Genomic DNA, 22261 nt, shown 5'->3' with positions numbered 1-22261 from the left:
AGAAGTGAAGCCATGGAAGGGAAGGGTGGTCCCTGGGCTTTCTCACTGTTTGCTCCACACTCAGGACAGAGGCTGGCACTGGGATGCAATAAACATCTGTTGAATAAATGAGCCTAGGAACAAGTGGCTGGTAGACTCCAAGAGAAGGCAGAGTGAGTAGAAACAGAGATTCAAACTGTCTCTGGGTATGTGACGAGCAAAAGTCTCGTATCCAGAGCTGGGGAGAAGGCTTAGCAGTGAAGTGCCTGTCACTTAGGAATGAGGACTGGAATTTGGATACCCAGCTCTGGATACGCATAAAATCTAGGCACAGAGGTGTGCATCTGCAGCCTAGCACTGGAGGAGCAGAGACGGGTGGCTTCCTAAAGCTCACTGGTCAGTCAACCTTGCCAAATCAATAAGCTCTAGGTTCTGAGAGAAACCTGGTAGAGAAGGCTAGAGAGCCAGCTCGGCAGCTTAGCGTGTTTCCCAACACCCACATTAGGCAGCTTGCAACTAAATGCCCATAACTCTAGCTCCAGGGAATTCAGTGCCTCTGGCCTCTGGATATACCTATACATGGATCATGTGTGCGCGTGCGCACGCACATACACACACACTCAAAAGCAACATAAATCCTTGTTAAAAAAAAAAGGAATAAGGTGGCAAGCAACAGTAGAAGACACTAGAGTTGAATGCTGGCTTCCATATGCATGCACACACACACACACACACACACACACACACACACACACGCACACATGCACACACGCGAGCACATGCCCCCACACACTTGCACCCTGTTCTGGGAAGAATCACAAAGACTTCACGAAGGAAGTGGCATTGGACGCAACCTTGAAGAAGTCCCAGCAAGTGTGCTTGCTGCCACTAAGCTGTGAGTGGAGTGTGAGCGAGGAGGTCCAAGGCTTCTTGCAGCTGTTGGGTCTCAGGGAGGGTCACTTTCACTAAATCATATGTGAACAGACATCACACACACACACACACACACACACACACACACACACACACACACACACCACACACACACACTTTGACAGGAAGGCCCCCAGCATTGGAACCTAAGAAGGAAGTCTTCAGTTGCGATCTGAAGGGAAGAGGCTACAGGACAAGAGAAGAGCTGGGTCAGGAGCAGTGTGCATGTCATCTTCGTCTGTGGAAGAAGCAAAGAATAGGAAAAGAACTATAAGATGCCGGAGTGGAGCCGGGCAGTGGTGGCGCACGCCTTTAATCCCAGCACTCGGGAGGCAGAGCCAGGCGGATCTCTGTGAGTTCGAGGCCAGCCTGGGCTACCAAGTGAGCTCCAGGAAAGGCACAAAGCTACGCAGAGAAACCCTGTCTCGAAAAACCAAAAAAAAAAAAAAAAAAAAAAAAAAGATGCCGGAGTGGAAATTGTCACCCCTGGGAAGTGGGGGCTGTGCCTTTCTGGTCACCACTGAAACTCCTGAGTGTCTGACATGTGAGCTGATGGATAGTGGGAGAGAGTTAATAAGGCAAGCAAACTTCTACAGAGTTCTTCCAGCCTGCCAGGCAGGACTGTCTATGAAAAGCACTGGCATTCATCCCATGTATGGGCAAGGAAACTGAAGCACGGGCCAGGTAAAAACGAGAGTCTGAGGGCTGCTAAGTGATGGGAGAGGACCCATTAGCTGTCCTGCTCCAAGCTTCCCCTTGTCCAGTCCAGGTGGGGGCCAGTGAGTGAGACGGGGATCAAGGAGAGGGGACAGTGCCAGGTGGCTCAGAATCAGACACACAGAGCTTGAGAGTCACACAAGGTCACAGGTGATGTCTGGACTTGGAGTTTGGAGAGAGATGGCAATCGCAGGGGCCAGGCAGGCAGTGGAGGGGCTGGCTGGGTCCAGGGGACTGGCCCTGAGGATTCTGAGAATCAGGAAGTCCATGTTATCTGGTCCTTTGGTAATTTGCCTTTGTGTGTCTAAATATGACGCTCTTAAAATATCCGGGGTGAAGCCGGGTGGTGGCGGCGCACGTCTTTAATCCCAGCACTTGGGAAGCAGAGGCAGGCGGAACTCTGTGAGTTCGAGGCCAGCCTGGGCTACCAAGTGAGTCCCAGGAAAGGCGCAAAGCTACACAGAGAAACCCTGTCTTAAAAAAAAAAAAAAAAAAAAAAAAAAAAAAAAAAAAAAAAAAAAAAAACAGGGTGTAGATGTGTTCACTTTATACTACAATACATATTGCCATATCTCAAGGTCTAGTTTTCAATTACTTCCTCAGCTGAGGCTTCATTCTTAGAGGACTCTCCACTAAAGTTCCTTTCAAACATGGGCAAGGTAGTTTTTTAAAATACCTACTAGAGGCTGGACATGGTGGCATGTGGGACACCAGCTCCCACTTTTTTCCCCCAGGGTACTCTTGAGGAGTAAGGGTAAGAGATTTAGACAGAAATATAGAGGGGAGAGACAGAAACACAGAACAGCCTCGAGTGGGCCTGGGTCAAAACCCACCAGCACCTTCTGTCTCTGCTAAAGGGCTTTTAAAGGAATGCCAAGGGGTGGCACAGAAGACCTTCCCCTTACACAGCCAAGTGCAGACCCTTCCAAACACCTGGTAACCATGCATGTGGTCAATCCATCCCCTTATGCAGCCCTGCTGGGTAAAGCAAGCTCAGATCTCACTAGGAAACCTCTGTGGACCCCAATACGGCATGCACCTTTAATCTCAGCACTCTGGAGGCAGAGGCAGGCAGATCTCTATGAGGTCATCTCTGGTCTCTTGAGATCAGCCTGGTCTACAAACCGAGTTCCAGGATAGCTAGGGCCGTACACAGAGAAACCCTGTCTCAGCAAACAGAAAAGAACAGAACAGAACAGAACTACTAGAAAATGCTTTCTCCCACCAGTAAATTCATCCATTCCCCCAAAGGGTCACAGTTCATTGTAGGGCTGTGCTCTCTTAGTCAAGGAAGTCCTGGCTGAAGTCTTCCTCCAGGCTCCCATTTCTCCAAGCCTGTGCCTCTATTGCTATTGAGATTATCAGCTGCCCTTGAGTGTGGTTAAACATTCACCTCCCTTAGACTTCTGCCCTAGACACTAAAAGCTCCCTTTCGTAGATTCATCCAAGTAGAGAACAGGGCAAGGAAAAAGTCGATAACGTTTGGTCTCCAGAGTAAAAGAAGGTCGCTCAAACACGGCTCTTCCTTCTGAGTCCTGCTAAGTCCCCCGCTGCTCTCTACCTACAATCCCCGGACCCTGCAAGGAGCCTTCACTGGTCCCAGAGGGGAGCTGTGCACGCGAGGCTTCCTCCCAGGCCACTGCTTTCCTCTTGGCTGAGAACAACGACTTTCCTGTTGGCCTCTTTAGACCAGCCCAGGTGCACACCGCCCACTCCTCTCATGGTCCCGTCAGGGTTCCAGGTTCCGTGGCCAGGGTGGGTGCCCTTTGTCCGCCATCTTTGATCCACCGCTTCCTCTCGTCACTCTCCACCCTATGCTGCTTTTGAATGTTCCCGCTTTTGTCGGAACGCCTTCATGCATAAAATCCTTTCTGCTTCAGATAAAGGCATCAGGCACCAACCTTACCCCTGCACGTTCCCTTGGTGGTGGTTGTTTAGCCCAGGCTCTTCTAGAACTTGTGGCAGTTCTAGAACTTGTGGCCTTAGATGCCCAAGTGCGGATTTTAGGCATGTGCCACCATACCTGGCTTCATCCCACTCGTCACAGGAGCCCTCCCAACTCTGTATTTCAAAGAGCATTGGCCCGGGGCACATTCAGACACAAAGTGCTGCACACTTACTTTTCAAGTCTCCTTCCTCACACATCACTTTCTGTGTTGTGTAAACCCTACACATCTTTGCACACCTGAACTCTTTTTTAAAAAAAAAGTGACTTTCCCATGTCAATACTCCACACTGATTACAGCAAGCAGGTCAGGCTCTTTTTTTTTTTTTTTTTTAAATGATTTCAAAAGAACAGCCACAGAATGTCTTTTCTAATGAAAAACACATTGGACAAAGTAACTTTTGAAGGAGAGATCATGGAGGTCACACTCTGAAATTTCAAGTACTTTTGGCTCCTGCTCACGAAGCAGCAGGCAGGAAAGGTGAGCCAGGCTTCCCCTGCTTGCAGCTGGCGACATCTGCAGTATTTTTCAAAGTGAAAAAATGATAACACTTGAGCAAAATGCTTCCCTAAACTGTGAAGTCCAAGGTCACTGCAACCACACACTGCCCGGCTGATTTCCATGGTCAATAACTTTCACCTACTCTGACATGCATGACCCCATGGCTGCCAAAGTTCGAAGTTCCCAGAACAGGTTTTTCTTTATAGCATCACTCTTTATGCACAGGAACAGAAAGTGAGTGGATGGCGAATAAAACCCTCCCCCAGTTACCAAACTATGCCACGAAGCAGGCTGGTCTGTGACGGGAGCCTGGAACGCATCAGAGCGGTTTGGCTCCCGATTCTAGACAGAAGAAACAGGGCTCTGCTGTTGGCAAACCATTAGATATTACTTCGACCAGTCGGAAAAGTCACCTGGGAAAACGCAGCCAAAACTTCTTCCAGTAAAAACTGTCTGCATTTAGCATGGAGCGAACACAGAAACACCTGCTTCGGGGCCACTAAGATTTGTCCCTTGCTGTGTGACTTAACTCTGCATTTTTACAAGCCATCTTCTTTCACCGTGAATTGCTCTCGTAAAGCTAGCTGCCTGCTAACGTCTTGGTGTACTTCAGAATCGGGCACATCCACCCATCCACCGCTAATTACTAGGTCGCTCCCTCTGCTGCTACTCAGAGTAGTTATCACATAACCGCAGACTTGTTCAGTTACAAATGGCTGTCAAGAGCCTGGGGGGCCCCTCACTCTTGATCCTACCCTAATCTTGAATTGTTCACAAGTTTCAATGACCTTTGGGACAATTAACCATTCTGTGCTCTACCCCTGACTCTTAGGATTCAGAGTGATGCTTTTTCAAAGGCTTCCTTGTATTCTTCCCCAGCAGACAGTGTCAAGTAAGTGGATCCAATTAGAAATACTCCCTCCTCTTTTGTTTCCAAATCTCTTAAAATCCAGCCGAATAAAAGCAGCCTGAGGGGTGCTACCTGCAGGGCCATTTAATCTCTTCAATTTCTCCTAAGAACATACATCCCACGCAAGACCCGTAGCCCATTAGATACATACACTTCAGGGCTTGGGAGATGGCTTGATGGTTAAGGCACTGGCTGTTCTTCCAGAGGACTCCGGTTTGATTCCCAGCACCCACGTGGCAGTTCACAACCATCTCTAACTCTAGTTCCAGAAGATCCAATGCTCTTTTCTGGCCTCCATGGGCACCAGGCATGCATGTGGTACATAGACATGCATGCAGGGAAAACCCTCATACACTAAAAAATGTAAAAATTAGTGCTACATGTCCCAACTCACAAAACTTTAACCATATTTCTCTCTCAGCCAGGTATTAGTCATTTGAGTCCAAGGTCTTGCAGAAAAATAAAAAACAGCATTTTAAAAAAAAAAAAAAACAGATCTTCAGGCTTTGTAGTATTTTTTTTAAGTCTATTTCACACACACTAGCTCCCAAATCTAGTGATAACTCCAAACACACGGTTTTGACTGCAACCACATCTTAACCCCACCACCAGAGACACTACATCCTGGGCATGAGGGGAGCTGCCAACAGTCAAGAGGTATCCCACCGTGGAGAGGAGGGTGTAGCACTTGCCAGCTCAGAGATACCTGCCCTTCTACGTAAGTGACCCTGCGCACAAGGGTATATGGCAGTGACTTCTTGCTGATCTCAATTCTGCCAATCATTTACATATTCAGTGAGATTCTACAAGTTCCTATAAAATCAATCTATGGTGCTACAACCCCCAACCCTCCATCCCCAATACCTCGTCCCCACCCCCATCCTCAGGACTCAGTGGGAGGGGCAGACTCTCCAGAACCATGGTGCCAGGCACCACCTAGACATGAGTCCCAGTAAGCTGCAGGAGGCTGCCCTTTAGTAGGTCCCCCAGTATGGTGTGGTCTAATGGGCATCTGACCTTTTGACATCACACTGTTCTATCACCACCACGCACTGAGTCACACTCGTAGCTTTCCCGGGTCACACATAGCCTGCTGGCCATAGGACAGACCCCCCCCCCACCAGAAACACTGGAGGGCAGACACGTGCAGGGCTTGTCTGTCACCACCAAGACCTGGAGTCACATTCACATCCTAAGCTAACGGGAACGAACCACTTACGACAAAAAGCTGTGACAGCAACAAATCGGCTCGGGGTAGGTGAGCAACCCGGGTACCCAGAGCCTGACTGCCCTGACGGCTACTCGGATGGGCACAGCTGCTTTCGGCTGCTGTTTCTCAGCGTCCCAACCCTTCAACGTGATCTAGAGAAGACCTTCATTTTCTGTTGAGAAACAGCAGCTTAGGGAGGTGGACGGACGTCTGTGGCCTCGCAGGTGGCAGCTGAGAGGAGGAGGGGACCCAAGTGTCATAATGAATGCCATCACACTTTCCCTGCCATATCCAGGTGCTTCTCCAAGGCAAACTCTCCAGTGCCCTTTCCTTCACACTGTGCAGACCCCAAAACCAGCTCAGTCAACTAGGAAGACTTCATCCAAGAGCACGGGTGGGGAGGGGGTGGGGTGGGGGTGGGGTTTCACCATGTGATGTGCACAAACTCTTCCAAGACACTGAAGTCATCAACTCTTGATGCTCAGCCATTGAAGGCTGCAGACACAGACACACACACACAGACAGACAGACAGACAGACAGACACACACACACACACACACACACACACCCTTGAAGAATAAGTAAATCCGTAGAACAGTCTAGAAAGCCACATGCACGGTGTTCTTTTCCACCGGAAGCCTGATGCACATACAAAACGGAAATGCTCTCAAGGGAAAAGCGAGTTCTGTGAAATAGCACATGCTTCTTCTCTCAGGAAGCTTTGACTGAAAACCCGACCGCAGCTGAGGGCATTCTTCAGCATAGCACGTGCTGTGAACGAGGCACCCTGGACTTGATGTCTCTTATCACCAAGCTGGAGACTTAAATTCTGTGCCTAATTTTCTCTAAGCCCATGACCTTAGATGATCTAGCTTATTTTGTGCATTAAAAGAGTTAAAGCCACAGACATAGCAAATGATTGTCCCATACACAGAAACTATAGCTTATTATTTAATCTATCTATCTATCTATCTATCTATCTATCTATCTATCTATCTATCTATCTATCTATCTATCAGACCTATCTATCTATCTATCTATCTATCTATCTATCTATCTATCTATCTATCTATCTATCTATCTATCTATCTATCTATCTATCTATCTACCTACCTACCTACCTACCTATCTATCTATCTATCTATCTATCTATCTATCTATCTATCTATGAGACCTATCTATCTATCTATCTATCTATCTATCTATCTATCTATCTATCTATCTATCTATCTATCTATCTATCTATCTATCTATCTATCTATCTATCTATCTATCTATCTATCTATGAGACCTATCTATCTATCTATCTATCTATCTATCTATCTATCTATCTATCTATCTATCTATCTATCTATCTATCTATCTATGAGACGGTGTCTCTTTGTGTAGCCCAGGTTAGCCTGGAACTCCCTATGTAGCCCTGGCCCAGGAACACACAGAGATCTGTCGGCCAATGAAGCTCACGTGCTGGGATCAAAGGCGTGCACCACCACTGTAGTGGGTGGCTGTTTGAGCCATGCCCTGAAGCACAGGCCCTAGTGAGGCAGCGGTCGCTGTTACTGCCCATGACCTTGAGGTACCTGCCCCTGGGGAGTGGCCAAAGGGGACCTTTAAGACCTGGGATGCACATAAGCGGCTCTCTCTTGGCTACCTTGCGGTTTGGATGCTGAGATCTTGGACCAAGCCGTTCGGCGTGGGACATAGCTCAGCTTTCCTGGACCCTATGATAAATCGCCCGTGGTTGTGAGTTTACCCCCCAAATAAATTCCTTTGATCATTAAGCTGATTCCGTGGATTGCTAGTGACTTAATCACATTATCTGGCGCCCAACTCCCCTACACGGGAGCATGGGTTGGCCATTCCTTTTACCCATCTAGATAGCTTCCACGGATTGCACCCACATCCAGTGCCATCTGCCGGTACCAGTGGCAGCACAGATTTCTGCATTCTAACCACAAGCGCACTCCTTCCTTCTTCCCTCCCAAGTTGCCGCCTCTTTGTCCCGCACGCCATGGTAGCCTTGCATCCGTTCCTTAATTTGAGCTATTGTACGGGTACCAACACTTACTGACTGCCCCCCCTCTCCCCATAGCCCATTCGAACTAGAACTAGCCACAGCTTACATGTGCCCCCACCGGGTCCCATACACACCACTGAGCACACCTATTGTGTGCGAGGGGCCTCCATTCACCATGCAGCATGGGTGTTCAGTGGTAGAATTCTCACCTGCCACGCAGGAGGATTGGCTTTGATTCCTGGCCCACGCACCCATGGATAGGTATAGGGCATTAAGTAGATTACTGTATACACTAGTAACCTAATTTAGTGAAGTATCACCCTTAGATAATTTGCACTGTTATGGATTCTTGTATATTGATACAAATGTGTACTATTTTTATATTCCTATTTAAGATAATTTGTATGTTGATACAAATACAGAACCATATTTGTTGTAGTGTACATATATTTCTACTCCTATTTGAAATATTTTGTATACTGATACAAATGTAAAATTATATTTGTCATACTGTATGTATGTTCTACCTCTGTTTAGAATGTTTTGTATATTGATACATATTGTTGTCATATTGGCATATTGCACTATACATTTCTACCTCTGTTTACAATATTTTGTGTATTGTCACAATTTTGAGGTCATTGTCCTTTTACTGTACATCTGTTTACAGACTGTTTACCCTGTTTATATGAAGTCTTAGTCCCTAGGTTATTTAGGTAAAAAAGACTTAGAGGTTTATAGTCACCCATGCTTGTCATTTCTATAGTTATATTATTTAGGTCATCCAGATTTACAGATACATAGGTTAGATGGACAGGTAATATTCAAACGCTTCATAGGCCTAGAGAATATGACATTTAGATAACTTAGAATTCTGTTGATATGAGACACAATTGCTCCTGGCAGCACTGATATGATCCTGAGAGAATGTTGGGCTTTTAAGACACTCCATTTGGAAGTTTGTCTTCTTCCTGGTGCATAACGGCCTGCTGGGCAAAGAACTGCCCTTACCTCGACTGCTGACAGTACAAATGCTGTCCTTTCTGGAAGAGCGAGACACAAGGAAAAGTGACTACTGAACTCTGCCAAGACAGGGTAACATGGACTTTCAAAATTCCTGCTTCTGAAAATGATCTGTCAGATATTCTAGGCCTGCAGCCAAAATAGATGCACCAATGATGCTGAGAAAATTTAGGGTGACTGTCCAGACTGCCAGCTGTCTCTGTCTACTCTCACAAGATTCCCAAAAGTTGCTTGCATGCTTCTCCTGTTTTCTCAGGTATTATTATTCCTTCTAAGGTCTTTGAAGACTAACAGTCACAGTTACAATCTTCTCATATCTTAGCTAGATCATACTAAGTACTAGATTCAAATTCTTCAGGATAGGACACCTTTTGGAATGATCTCTGTAACATGCCATTTACCTATGCTCTAGACTTCTCTGGATGTTAGTATGTGTCTCTTGTTTAATGTTGTGCTCACTGGTTGTAGTTCCATTTGTTTATGTCATTACCCTTTAGTTCTCCTTGATAACCATTCCTATTGTATAGAGTTTTGTATTAGAACTTTTTTATTTAGACTAAAGGGGGAGATATAGAGGGTGGCTGTTTGAGCCACGCCCCTAGTGAGGCAGCTGTACCTGTTACACCTGCCTATGACCTTAAGGTACCTGTCCCTGGGGCATGGCCGAAGGGGAACTTTAAGACCTGGCTGGGATGCACATAACCGGCTCTCTCTTGGCTGCCTCATGGTTTGGATGCTGAGATCTTGGACCAAGCCGTTCGGCGTGGGACATAGCTCGGCTTTCCCTGACCCTATGATAAATCGCCCATGGTTGTGAGTTTACCTCCAAATAAATTCCTTTGATCATTAAGCTGATTTCGTGGATTGCTAGTGATTTAATCACATTATACCACGCCCACTGAAACTGTATCTTTTAAAACAGTACCTATTAAGCTTCCCAAATCAGAAATAAAAAGAGGCCCTCTCCCTTCTGCCACCGAAAGCAGACATTCAACAGGCCACAACCTTAGCTGCAATGCCACAAAGTTAGGACAAACATCGGCCACCAAGAATATCACCATCCCACATAGGCCACAAGAGTAAACATGGGGAGAAGAATTCATTGTAGTTAAAATGTATTTATCTCAAGCAAAGAGAGATTTTAATTGATGTTTTGATAAAATCTTTTCAGACAATACCATAAAGCCACAGATGATCATAACATTTAGAAAAGGCACAGGGGTTCCTAGGCACAGAAGGAAGATCTCCCTTCTCTCTCTACATTCCAGCCTCTTCATCTTTTAACCATTATGAGGACAGTTATAAATTTCTTTTTTTTTGTTGTTTATCTGCTTGTTAACTTTGTTATATCACTGTTTGCTTATTTTTTAAGAGAGGGTCTTACTGTATAGCACTGGCTGGTCTAAAACTCTGTGTAGATCACGCTGGTCTTGAACTCACAGAGATCCTCCGGCCTCTGCCTCCTGACGACAGGGATTAAAGGGATATGTCACCATATCTGACTATTTTATTTGTTTTTGAGACGAGGTCCCATGGAGCCCAGGCGAGTCTCAAACTTATCATATATTTTTGATTCTCCTGCCTCTGTCCCCTCAGTGCTGGGGTTACAAGCATGTGCCACCACACCTGGTTTATGTGGTACGGAGGATCAAACCAAGGGCCTTGTGCGTGCTAGGCCAGCACTACACCAACCGAGCTCCAGCATGAAAATCAGTTTCATGAGAAAGTCCATGGCTGCCTTGCTTATGAATGACACAGTAGCCCCCAGCTCATGAATGACACAGTAGGCATGAAAGAAATGAATGAATTATATACTCACATATATCAACATATGCATTGGCTAAATACTGTATCCAAACCTAGTGAGATGTTATACACTTTAAATGAAGCAAAAAGTACATTTTATTCACATGAAAATATTTTTTCTCAACCTAATAGTAAATAAAGCAAATTATAAAAAGTCTATGCAGAAGAAACATGTTTTCTCTTCTCTCACTCTTTCCACCCTTCACACACACACAAACACACACACACACACACACACACACACACACACACACACGCTCTTTAGGACTCTGTTTATAGGCTTAACAAAAATAAATTACAAAGAACAACTTCATCTTTCAGTACTTAGGAGACTGAGGCAGGAATATAAAGAATTCAAGGATAGCCTCTGCTACATAGCAAGACCCAGGCAAGCATGGACTACACAGCAGGATCCTGCCCTGCTAACCAACACTGTGAGTCTGGTGTGTTTCCATACATGTTTACTATGTGGGAAAAGAAACACTTTGCCTTTTCCCATCGACCACCAGGCCCACTTTCTCTGGACTTTTACATGGTCGCTAAGGGATGGTCACCTGACTGTTTCTTAGGGCCATCCCGCCATGGCTAATGATGAAACTCACCTACCACATAGTTGAAGTTATCTGAAAACAGCTAGCAGACAGCAGGTCAGTCTTACTAGTCAGTTTATAACCAGTCAGGAAGACCATTCCTAAAGCAATACTGCCTCCTTTCAAACAGCGCCAAAGCAGCCTGCCATAAAGAAATGAAGTTCCCAGGAAAACAGACACACTCCGAGACGAAACATGGTTCCATGCATTTGCCTGGCTTTACAAGCCCTGGAAAATGCATTTACTACTTCACCACAACATAATCTACCCGACGCTCCCCTCCCCCAACTCTCCTTTCAGTCTGAATCGCAACCCAAGACAGCATTTACGATATTCCAGCCTGGAAGCTCCATGAAGCCTCTTTACCTGTGACGACAACGTCTTGCTCCTGAGCTGAACTTGCCACAAATGTCAGTTCCACCGGGAAGACAGGGCCTTGAACTTCAGCCTTGGCTGTAGGACATTAAGAAAGGAACCAGTTACAATATGTTCTCTGGATCCCCCCCAACTCTCCACCACCTTGGGAAAGTCACTGTGACCCTGCTGCCTGCAGCCACTACAGTGTTCCAGGGTCGCCCAAGAAAGTTCTAAGTTCCTCCCCCAAGAAGTGCTAGGAGGGGAGGGGCCGTTCTGGTTTCCTTAGGGGAAACCAGTGGGCTGGGGTTGGTGTGGGTGAGCAAGCCCAACTGTGGTAGAGTGCCCCTTAAAGACCAAGACATTATAACACCATGGATTTTCTTATAAAGAATCTTAACTTCAGAGAAACACTTCTTTCCTTTAAATTTAAAGAAAGGGAAAAGGAGGGGTGCAGTTGTTCCAGGCTAGTTGGAGTGGGCACTGGGGCAGAGTCACGCTCCCGACTAGCCCACTGGCACCCCTGGCTCCCTTCATCCCTTGCAGGTTGGCCTCGCAGTCAGAGGCAGAGGAGACTTAAGTTGCCCCAACACAGGACCCCCCCGTGGCGCTGGGCTCTGGAGAGGCAGAGCCATAGGGTGTCTTTGGCAGAGTCTCTATCTCCCCACTACGGTCAGGCGCAATGTGGGAACTGGTGCTCAAAGAGGGTCGCCTGCTGGTGACACGAACCCACGGGCGTTTCTCCAGATCCACAGGAGTGGCCGGGCTCAGTGATCCCAGGATCGGTCTGTCCAGTCCTCAGGTTACCTCGCCTCTGAGATCCCTGAGGGTCTCAGGAAACGCCCCCCGGTGGGTGACGCCCAAATGCACGGCGCCGTGGGAAGGGCGCGCCCCGATGTCCCCGCCCGTGGGCCCTCCCCTCCAGGGGACAACCAGAGGACCCAGCGTCGCTCCAATTCAAGGACTCCGCGAAGCCCCCTAGCCCCACTACCAGCTGCGAACACCAGAGTTCGGAGCCGGCGCTCGGCACTAGCGGGGACCCGAAGTAGCCGACAGTTCCGCGGGCCCCGAGAGTCGCACGCGTTCCCAGCCTGTGCCCTCGCCGGTGCCTGTGGGTCTCCAGACCCGCGCCCCTGGTCCGCGCGCATGCGCCACCGAGCCCCTCCTCTCCCTGTCCACCCACTTCACTGTCCCGGGACAGGGGACGCCTGGCTCCCGCCCCCGCGCGTGCCCTCCCGCCCCCGGGCACCTGAGGCTGCGCTCCGCCTGCGGGTCCGCGGGGCCAGCGCGCCCGGGGAGGCGGCGCCAGGCGGGGCGCGAGCGGCTGCCTCCGCCCCCGTCACCCCTGTCGTGGGGCCGCCGCGTCCCGGGCCCCGGCCCGGCACCGCCTCCGTGCGCCCGTGCCAACCGCGCCCCCACGACACGCGCCGCCCCTCGGACGTCCCCTGCGGGGTCCCGCGGCGAGGTGACCGCCCCGGAAACCCCGCCCCCTAGGCCCGGGCCGCGGCTCAGGACGAGACACACCCCCCAGACAGCAGCACCTGATTGGCTGCTGCGGGGTGGGGCGGGGCCGAAGAGGCCCGGGACAGCTCTCCTTAGTGCCCATTTAGTGACTTGGTGGGGGGCCCCTCCGCATCCGTTGGTAAACTGAGGCTGACCAGGTGTAGGGACTGCCCAAGGTCACCCGACGGGCGAGAAAGCCCCGCGGAAAGGGTACACTCCGACGCGCGCGCGCTCCAGCTCCCTGCCCCGTGCAGCAGCCGGGACTGAAGTTCAAGGCTGCGAATGGGGTACAGCTTCCAGCCTTGTGCCCTCGGTGTGCTCTTCTAGACCGCCGAGCGCAACACCCCCCAGTGTCCTGGGAGTTCGTTGGTGGGGGGTAGCTGGCGGGAGGAATCTGATCTTCAAGGCCCCAGGATGCGAAATGGGGAGAAAGGAAGAGCGAGCCGGGGCACGAGGCAACAGGTGGCCGAGGTGCCAGGGTGGGTGTGGCGGGCGGGGAACTAGGAGGCTGAAGGGCATCGGGGACGGTCGCAGGCAGGCGCCGCCGCCGCTCCGACCCTCCACCCCCGCCCCGCCCTGCGCAGTGCCCCCTCTGCTTATGCTGGGGTTGACCGTACCCAGCTGAGGTGCTGGGGCTCTGCCAACGGCCAGCACCGAGGCGTGGGGGGAGCGGGGATGGGGGAGAGGCCGTGGCCCGGCGCAGCCGCTTAGTTTGCGTCGCCACTGGATCTCCGCTCACGGAATGCACAGGGCCCCCGGGGTGCCAACGCATCAGGATACCTCTCTTTGGAGAACGAAATGTGTGCTATGCCAGCTCTCCTCTCTGTCCTCACGCTGCGCCTGCCACTATGCTATTTGTGGAGATGAGCGCCCGGGAGAACCTACCCGGGAAAGGAAACTTTAAGCGCACATCTCTTTACGTGGGGAACTGCGGACCCGACCAAACTGTCACATTCAGGAACTTCTTTTAAACCCACCCTTGCTGATTAACCTCATACCTGTGGTGAACTTTGCCCCACCCTCCAGACACCCACAGAACATTCCCTACTTGTCTACTGGCAAGTCCTCCTTTTCTTGCTCACGCTGGCCAGGAAATAGCTGCTATTTGTATAATGCTTCAGAGCTTGCAAAATGGGGACCCTGGAGATGGCTGAGCGGGTAAACATGCTTGCCACCAATCCTGATGACTTGAATTTGAACCTGGGGACCCATATGGTAGAAGGAAAGAACCAACTCCTGAAAGTTGTCCTCTGACCTACACACACACACACACACACACACACACACACACCAGCCACACTGCCACATACAATAAATAAATGGAAAATATTAAAAGAGCTTGCAAGGTGATCTGCCTATATAATTATGATTTCCTGAATGACCCAGGGGACAGGCAGGGACAGCATTAAGCCATTGTTCTACCAGCAGCAGTATTGTGCTAGGTGGCATGTTTATAACAGTGAACAAGGATGGCCGGAGGCTGCTCATAGACAGGGCTGCATCTCCGAAGGACATCCTTCCTAGCACACCAGGTGGCCAGAGTGGCCATTGGAAAGAGAGATCTTGGTTACCAGGTGTACAGCAGGTTCCAAGCTCCAAGGACCAGAGTCCATACACAGGGATGGTGCCTCTTTCTTCTTCTTCTTCTTCTTCTTCTTCTTCTTCTTCTTCTTCTTCTTCTTCTTCTTCTTCTTCTTCTTCTTCTTCTTCTTCTTTTCCAGAATGTTCTGGCATAAACCTAGTTCTACCAGGTGTTTGGAATGATCTGGAAAAAATGGTTAGGAGTGAGAACTAAGAGGGGCCAGCAGAGTCGCTGTGAGCACAGAGAACTCAGACACACAATAGTTGGAGTTCTTGAAGCTCCCAAGGTTTTAAGAAAACTTGTTTTTTAACTACATGTCCAGAGGAATCACTTTTGAACAAAGGCCTCCCATAGATATCTTGAACGTCTCTTCCTCAAATGGCCCTCTGTCACTTGCCCCAGAGGAGACTGCTTTCAGAGGAGAGAGATGCAAGGGCTTGTCCTACACCCACCATGAAGGAAGCTGTCTCAGAGGGTGCACACCTGGCTCCGGGATGCCTCTGCATCCTCTCTCCTTGCTTCCTAAGGTGTTGACAGGTGTGTAGACACATAGAGCAGAGCCCTGTACAGGGCTCAGAGGACCCCTGTAATTCTGGGGACTCATCAATGCTCTTGTGTTCCCTAGTTGGCATGTTAGTAGCCCCACTGGGAGTTTCTGGGCATGCGTCTTAGTTCACTCTGGGATGTCTTTTGAGATTGCATGATGATGTCACCTGCAAATGTGTTGGGCCACATTTGTAGCTATCCTCGGATATATGTGGCCTACAGGATGCAAGTTAGACACACTTGTACCTTCCAAGTCCACATTTCCTGACCAGTTGCAGGTCCAGGGGAGAAAGCCAGTCTGTGACGCTCCGGTTGCACACACCCACCTGAAGGTGGATAGACAATATAACGGCAGGGAGTTTCCTGCAGTAAGCATACGGACAGTAGGTTAGAGCCCAGTGCAGGAAGCATACGAGTCCCACTACCTGCCCCCCCCAGCAGTTGGAGATTCTCCCGTGGGTCTGGGGTCCAGGCCCATCTGTATTTACCTTGTAGCTTATGTAAGTCCTTTCCAGGAACCACCCAGGGCCTCCGAGGGTCACTGCCTTGCCCTCTGCTGATCTGCAAAGCCCTCCTATCATGTGTCATCTGCCAGGACAGTGGCCTCTGATCCCCTGGAAGCCTGCCTTCAATCAGGTGGTGGAAGTCCACCAGGGCAGGAGAAGTAGGTATTTGCTGATGGAAAATAGGAAGCCGCTGGTGGCCAGAGGTGGACTTCAGTGAAGGCCAACCCTGGTAGGTCCTTGGATGCCACCCTTGGACCGGCACTCACCATTACAGGAAACAAAGTATGTTCACCTTAGACACGAGACACGCAGTAGCCCTGGAAGGCAGTCCCACCTACTCCCACTTCAAATGAGGAAATCAAGGGCAAAAGCCACCGAGAGAGAGAGAGAGAGAGAGAGAGAGAGAGAGAGAGAGAGAGAGAGAGAGAGAGAGAATGCTCTCAGACCTCATATCCATTCTGCAATCTGCCCTTATCTGGTACAGAGGCCACCTGCTGGCTTTGACACCTCAGGCTCTGGCAGACATTGGAGCCTGGTGCTCTGGACAGATAGTCCTGGCCCCAAGACTCGTGGGGTTGGCATCAGACAATTCAAAACCCAGGGGAGACGGGCTCAAGGGGGGAGAGTGTGGAAGTGATCTAAGGTGGGCAGAAGTGATGGGGTCCTATCCAGGAAGGGCCTGGTAGCTGGGGAGGATGAGGGGGTTATGGAGGTCTGGCATTTGTCCTAAGGTCTGTGGGAAGCCTGCCATGGGTGTTTGGTTTTTTTTTTTTTTTCATTTTTCTTTATTAAGAAATTTTCTATTCCCTCCACATACCACCCACAGATACCCCCTCCTCCCTTCTCCCACCCTCCAACCCTCTTTCCCAAGCCACCCCACATCCCCACATCCCCCAAATCTAGGTCTTCCATAGGGAGTCAGCAGAACCCGGCACACTGAGCCTAGGCAGGTCCAAGCCCCTTCCCACTGCACCAAGGCTGTGCAAGGTGTCACACTACAGGCACCAGGTTCCCAAAAGCCTGCCCATGCACCAGGGATGGATCCTGATCCCCCTGCCTGGGTGCCCCCCCCAAATAGTTCAAGCCAAAAACCATCTTCCGTATCCAGAGGGCCTAGTCCAGTCCCATGGGGGCTCCACGCCACCAGTCCACAGTTCATGGGCTTCCACTAATATGGCTGGTCATCTCTGCACGTCCTCGCCATGGGTGGTTTTAAGCAGGGCTGCAATCCCATCAGAACAACAGATGAGAAGAGAGCTATGTCAGCTACGGGTGGTAACCCAGGCAGTGGAGATGAGTAAAGCTATAAGCTCACTGGAGGTCTGCAGGATCTGGAATCTTCGGCCCAGAAACTGCTGCATCATGGACACTCTCCCCTTTTTGATAATTAACCCGTCGCCAGCCTAAGTTTACAGACTGCCTTTGCTCACCATGGGTCAGATGTCTGTCTTTGTAAGTCTCAGAAGGTCAAAGCAGCCTGCCCACAGTGATTCTGCTCTTTGCCCCATCCCCTCCCAGTGCACACAGATACTCCCCTGTGGACACATGTGACTATATCCCTAGTGGGCCCTGTCTTGGGGCACTGGGTCATAGGTGCCTTTTATCCAGCCTGGAGCACAGACTTGCAGACTGACCCACTGTGTACTGTGAGAGTCTCAGTGTCCAGTCAAGTAGACAGATTCACTTCCCGAAGGATATGGACAGGAAGTGGAACCATGAGCCACATTGCTGTGAGTGGGCAAGGGTCAGGAGTGTAGCGATAAGGCATAGTGTGCTAGTCACAAAAGCATGCCAGGTGTGGTAGCCTGTGCCATTGACCCCAGCACTTGGCAGTAAGAGGAGTTTGAGGCTAGCCTGGTCCATGAGCAAGTTCCAGGACAGCCAGGGCTGCATAATAAAAGAGACCCAGTTTTAAACAAACAAACAAGCAAAATGTGCTTTCTTTGTTTCCAAGAACCTGTGGCCAAATTTAGTCTGAAAATACTAAATGGAAATAAACATTTCACATATTTTAAATAACGTTTATTACAGTATATTATTAGTTATTCTGTTTGGTTGCTAATCTCTTATTGTACCTGCTATATAAATTAAACTTTATCCTGGGCCAGGATGATTAGGGAAATCTCAGGTTTTTCTTGGTTTTCTCCCTAGGTTCTGGTACTGAGTTTCAGCATCTCCTGGAGGCTTGGGAGTACACACATCACCTCTGCTGGGGATGCTCAGTCCCCCTTAGTGCAGAATCCGCTCCACCCATTAGTCACTCTGTAACTCTGGCATTGGACTTGACTCCCACAGGAGCCTCCCCATCTAGCAAGCAGGGCCATTGTGTCTTCCCCAGGGTCCCAGTGCGAGAACGAGGAAGGTGCTTGTATGATTCCTCTGAAAGGCAGGTCACAGTCTTCATGCGGTGACCGTTAGCCTGAGAAGCTTCCTCTAGAAGCTTCTTGGCATCCATCTCCTGGCTGAGCTGCCCTCTGTTACGGCCCCTCCTTCCATACACCATGCAACTAGCTCGGTTCCCCACTATCCGGCAGTTTCTGGTTGCCCTGCTGTGGCTATCAGTCAGCATAGATGATCGCAAGCCCTCACTCCTGCTGACACCACGGCAGTGCATGCCTCTTCCTGCTCCCCTCCCCTCCCCTCTGCTGCCTTCTATAGAGAGGCTCTCCTGTCCAGAGCAGCCTGCAGGTCCCCGGGGCCCAGACCACTCTGAAGAAGGGGTTGCAGCACCCTGCAGCATGTCCTGAGAGCCCAGGAAGGATGCCCTTGTAGATAAGACCAGCTGGGTGGCCCTGGGTTTTACTAAAATGTGGACTGTGCCCTGTACCTGGTTCCCTAGAAGTGAGAACAAAGCTTTTTGCAGCCTTTATTAGTTGATCAAAAGAAATGTACTTTTCTTCCCTGAGTGTCCTTTATAATCTATTATGGTTGAAAATAACCTTTCTTAATGAAAACTCCCTAAGTAACAAGCTGATGTTATCGGAAAGAGATGAAGTTGCTCTGACTTGGCCTCGCCAAGCGCTGGCAACACCATGATGGGTCTCCAAGTGGGTGAGAACCCAGGCCCCTGATTCAGTCTCCTGCCTCTGGCCTGAATGACTCTGTTTACAGATCCACACAAGGTGATCGGCACAGGCTTCCTGACATGGTTCTGGACTTTCCGTGCCCAGCCCTTTCCCCCGGCTTTATTTGTGATATTTATTTGTCAAGTCAACACACTGGCTTATGTCGAGACTTGCAGCGTGAAACACAAGATTCTATGCGAGGGCTTGATTCTGATCTCGCAGGAGGCCAAGGAGCAGGGTGTGGGCGGCACAGCCTGAAGGAGTTTTGTACACATGGGGCTCTGGCATAAGGCACTGGGCGCCCTCCCAGGGCTCTGATTGGAGAGGTATGTTCCCTCTGTCTGGGAGCCTCGGAGGGTCCCGAGGAGGGGCAGCTAGAGACAGGGAAGGGAGCTTCATGCCTCGTGGTCTGAGAGGCAGCGCATTTCTCTGGAAAAGGCCTGGGGGCGGTGAAGGACATGGGGCCAGGCCCCACGGGAAAGATGGATTTGCTCTTAGTAAAAAGCAGCCAACTCGTAGGAGGTCAGCCTGGGAACTGGAGCCCCCATCCTCACATTCCGAAGGTGGGAGCACTGGCATGAACTGGGGTCTCTTGTCAAGTTCTAGTGCGTGGCTTCACTTTTAAAACAACCCTAAACCTATGTGGCAGCGCTAAGTGGGAGCCAAGGGCTGAGGTGGTGCTTTCCAAGCACGATTCCCATCTTCCTGCCCAGCAACCACAGCGCCGACAGACAGCAAGCTGGGCTCTGGGATCTCACCCAGTTGCTGAACCACATCTCGGCACTCCCTCATTATCTTGGGGCTACAATGTCCTAGGCTGGCCATGCACTGTCTAGCCTAATTACTGTCCCTGGCACTTGCCTTCACAGTCCCCTAGTGCCTTGGGAAAACCTCAGTCTACTGCTTACTGGGTCATTTGCTGACTTGCATCCCTCCTTACATGGGGAAGAGTCAGCCTTCGCTAGCTGTGTGGCCTTGGCACCCAGAGGGCTCCCGCAGAAGACTGCAGGCTGACTGGGGGGTTTCTCTTGCTCTGAGATGGGCTGGTGACAGCCACATGCTGTCCACCTGGAAGAAGAACCAGCTCTCTAGCCACGCAGTCCAGAGGTATGGCGGCTAAATCATCCTGCAAGGTATGGCTGCAAAATCATCCTGCCAAGACACGGAGTCTTGGAATGTAGGCAAAAGGGGGGCTTGGTCTTACAGGCAATGGGCAGCCAAGAGGGGTGCCAAGCAGCCATAGATGCCGACACAGGGACTTCCCTGCCTACTTGTCCTAACCTGCCCCAGGCCCAGGAGAAAGGAGTAGAGGTCAGTATGCAGAGATGGCACACACAAGGAACAGTGGAACTCTGATGTTGAGCTGGCCAGAGGTTCTTCGGCCATGACACAGAAAAGCAGCTGTTTTGGGGGTGCAAGGGGAAGGGGGCAGTGCTGCCATTAACAGAAGCAGGCAGGTCCAAGCGGTGGCTGCTCAAATTCAGTAGTAGGCATGCCGCTTACAGGGGTGACTTAAATGACTTTGGAGATTTGAATTCCAAGCTCATTAGCATTTCCCAGGTAGGTCTGGGAAATTGCAAGCGAAATTAGAAAGAAAACGATCCTGAAAAACAGCCGGTTTGTTCAGAGCAGGGACTTTGCCTCGCCGGACACATACATAGAAGCGGCCCTTGACTAGAGCTGTTCCCATTGGGTGCGTATTCCTGTGGGCATGGGTGCAAATGGTGGATGTGCAGACACACAGCCCTGGGTGTTGTTCCTCAGGCATCATCCACTTTTTCCCGTTGAGACAGTCTCGCACTGGCCTGGAACTTGTCAAGCAGGCTAGGCTGGCTGGCCAGTGAGCTCCAAGATTGGCCGGTCCCTACAGCCCCGGCACTGAGATTGCAAGTGTGCCTTTTTTTTTTTTAACATGGGTTCTGGGGCTTGAACTCAGTTCTCACGCTCATAAGGCATTACTGACTGAACTATACCCCACACTTGCTTACACTTAAAAAAAAAACTTCATTTTGCATTTTTAAAAATTTATTTGGGGGAGGTGCACGCCATGGTCCACAAGTGGAGGACAGAGGAAAACCTCTGAGAGCTGGGTCTCTCCCTTCTACCACATGGGTTCCAAGGATCGAAGTCAGGTCATCCAGCTTGACAGCTAGCGCCTTTATCTTCTGAACCATCTCTCCAGCTCCTTGTTTATATTTAATTTATTAAGAGCAAATCTGTTTCTTCCTGTCGGCCCTACCTTGAGGTTGAAGACAGAGTGCCATAACAAGTGTGTAAGAAAGTCAGGACACACCCTCTCCCTGCTTCTGCCCTAGCTACCTGCCGGCAGCCACCTGCACATCTGTGACTCCAAGGGCAGAACAGTCCTCCGCGGGATTCTTGAGGGAAGGTGAGGTAGTCGATGCATGTGCTGGGCCCAGATGCGATCATCTCTCTATCACGGTTAAAGTGTGATTTCTGGTAGAGCCTGGAGAGCATGGCACTCCAAAGCCATGCAGGTGGCTGCTGCTCCGTCTACAGCTCTTGGGTTGAGGCTGAGCCTTGCTCTACAGCTCAGACTGGCCTAGAACTCATGATAATGCTCCTTGTCTCAGCCTCCCAAGTGCCAGGATGACAGGCATATACCGTTATGCCTGGCTTCTATCTGTGGGTTCTTTTGGGAGCATCTTGGTTACGTTTTCCTGTGGGCCTTTGAGCCAGTCTTCGCTGGGTTTATATGAGACTTAAGGTGGAGGTTCCTTCTAATGATTTCTGTTTACTTACACATCTGCCACCCCAGATCATTTGAAACCAAATGTCCTGAAGTCCTCTGGGCCACCTACTGATAAGACTCATGATGCCAAGCCTATAGGCCACAGACTTTGTGATGGTCTATTATTCCTTTCCTTTTCTTCCTTTGGATGCTAAGAAAGTCTTCCTTTGAGATTGCTAGTGGAAGTTGAAGGGAGATTCCAGTTACCTCCGCTCCACTCTTACCTGAGAGTGAGGCATTGGACCCCTGCTGATTGGGGGGGCCCTTGACCTCAGTCTGTACACCCACTCCAAGGTGAAAGCCTGGTTTCTCCAGACTGG

General features: G+C 50.0%; 1 protein-coding gene across 3 annotated transcripts in view; it reads right to left on the bottom strand.

Moving 5' to 3' along the window:
- The window catches only part of Ppara (peroxisome proliferator activated receptor alpha), an 84004-nt gene extending 67761 nt beyond the window's left edge, over positions 1-16243 (bottom strand). Inside the window, exons 1-4 of one of the 3 annotated variants that reach the window (XM_042264969.2) lie at positions 16107-16243; positions 15865-15981; positions 15062-15255; positions 12000-12086 (exon numbers count right to left, since the gene is read on the bottom strand). The gene's annotated coding sequence lies outside the window, so the exon portion shown is untranslated. The other 2 variants (XM_076556509.1, XM_042264968.2) reach the window with 2 other exon arrangements.
- Positions 16244-22261: the final 6018 nt, after the last annotated feature.

Source organism: Peromyscus maniculatus, chromosome 20 (assembly GCF_049852395.1).
Source record: "Peromyscus maniculatus bairdii isolate BWxNUB_F1_BW_parent chromosome 20, HU_Pman_BW_mat_3.1, whole genome shotgun sequence".
Classification (NCBI taxonomy): domain Eukaryota; kingdom Metazoa; phylum Chordata; class Mammalia; order Rodentia; family Cricetidae; genus Peromyscus; species Peromyscus maniculatus.
The sequence above is the reverse complement of the archived record's forward strand: the minus strand, read 5'-3'. Positions and strand labels throughout refer to the sequence as shown.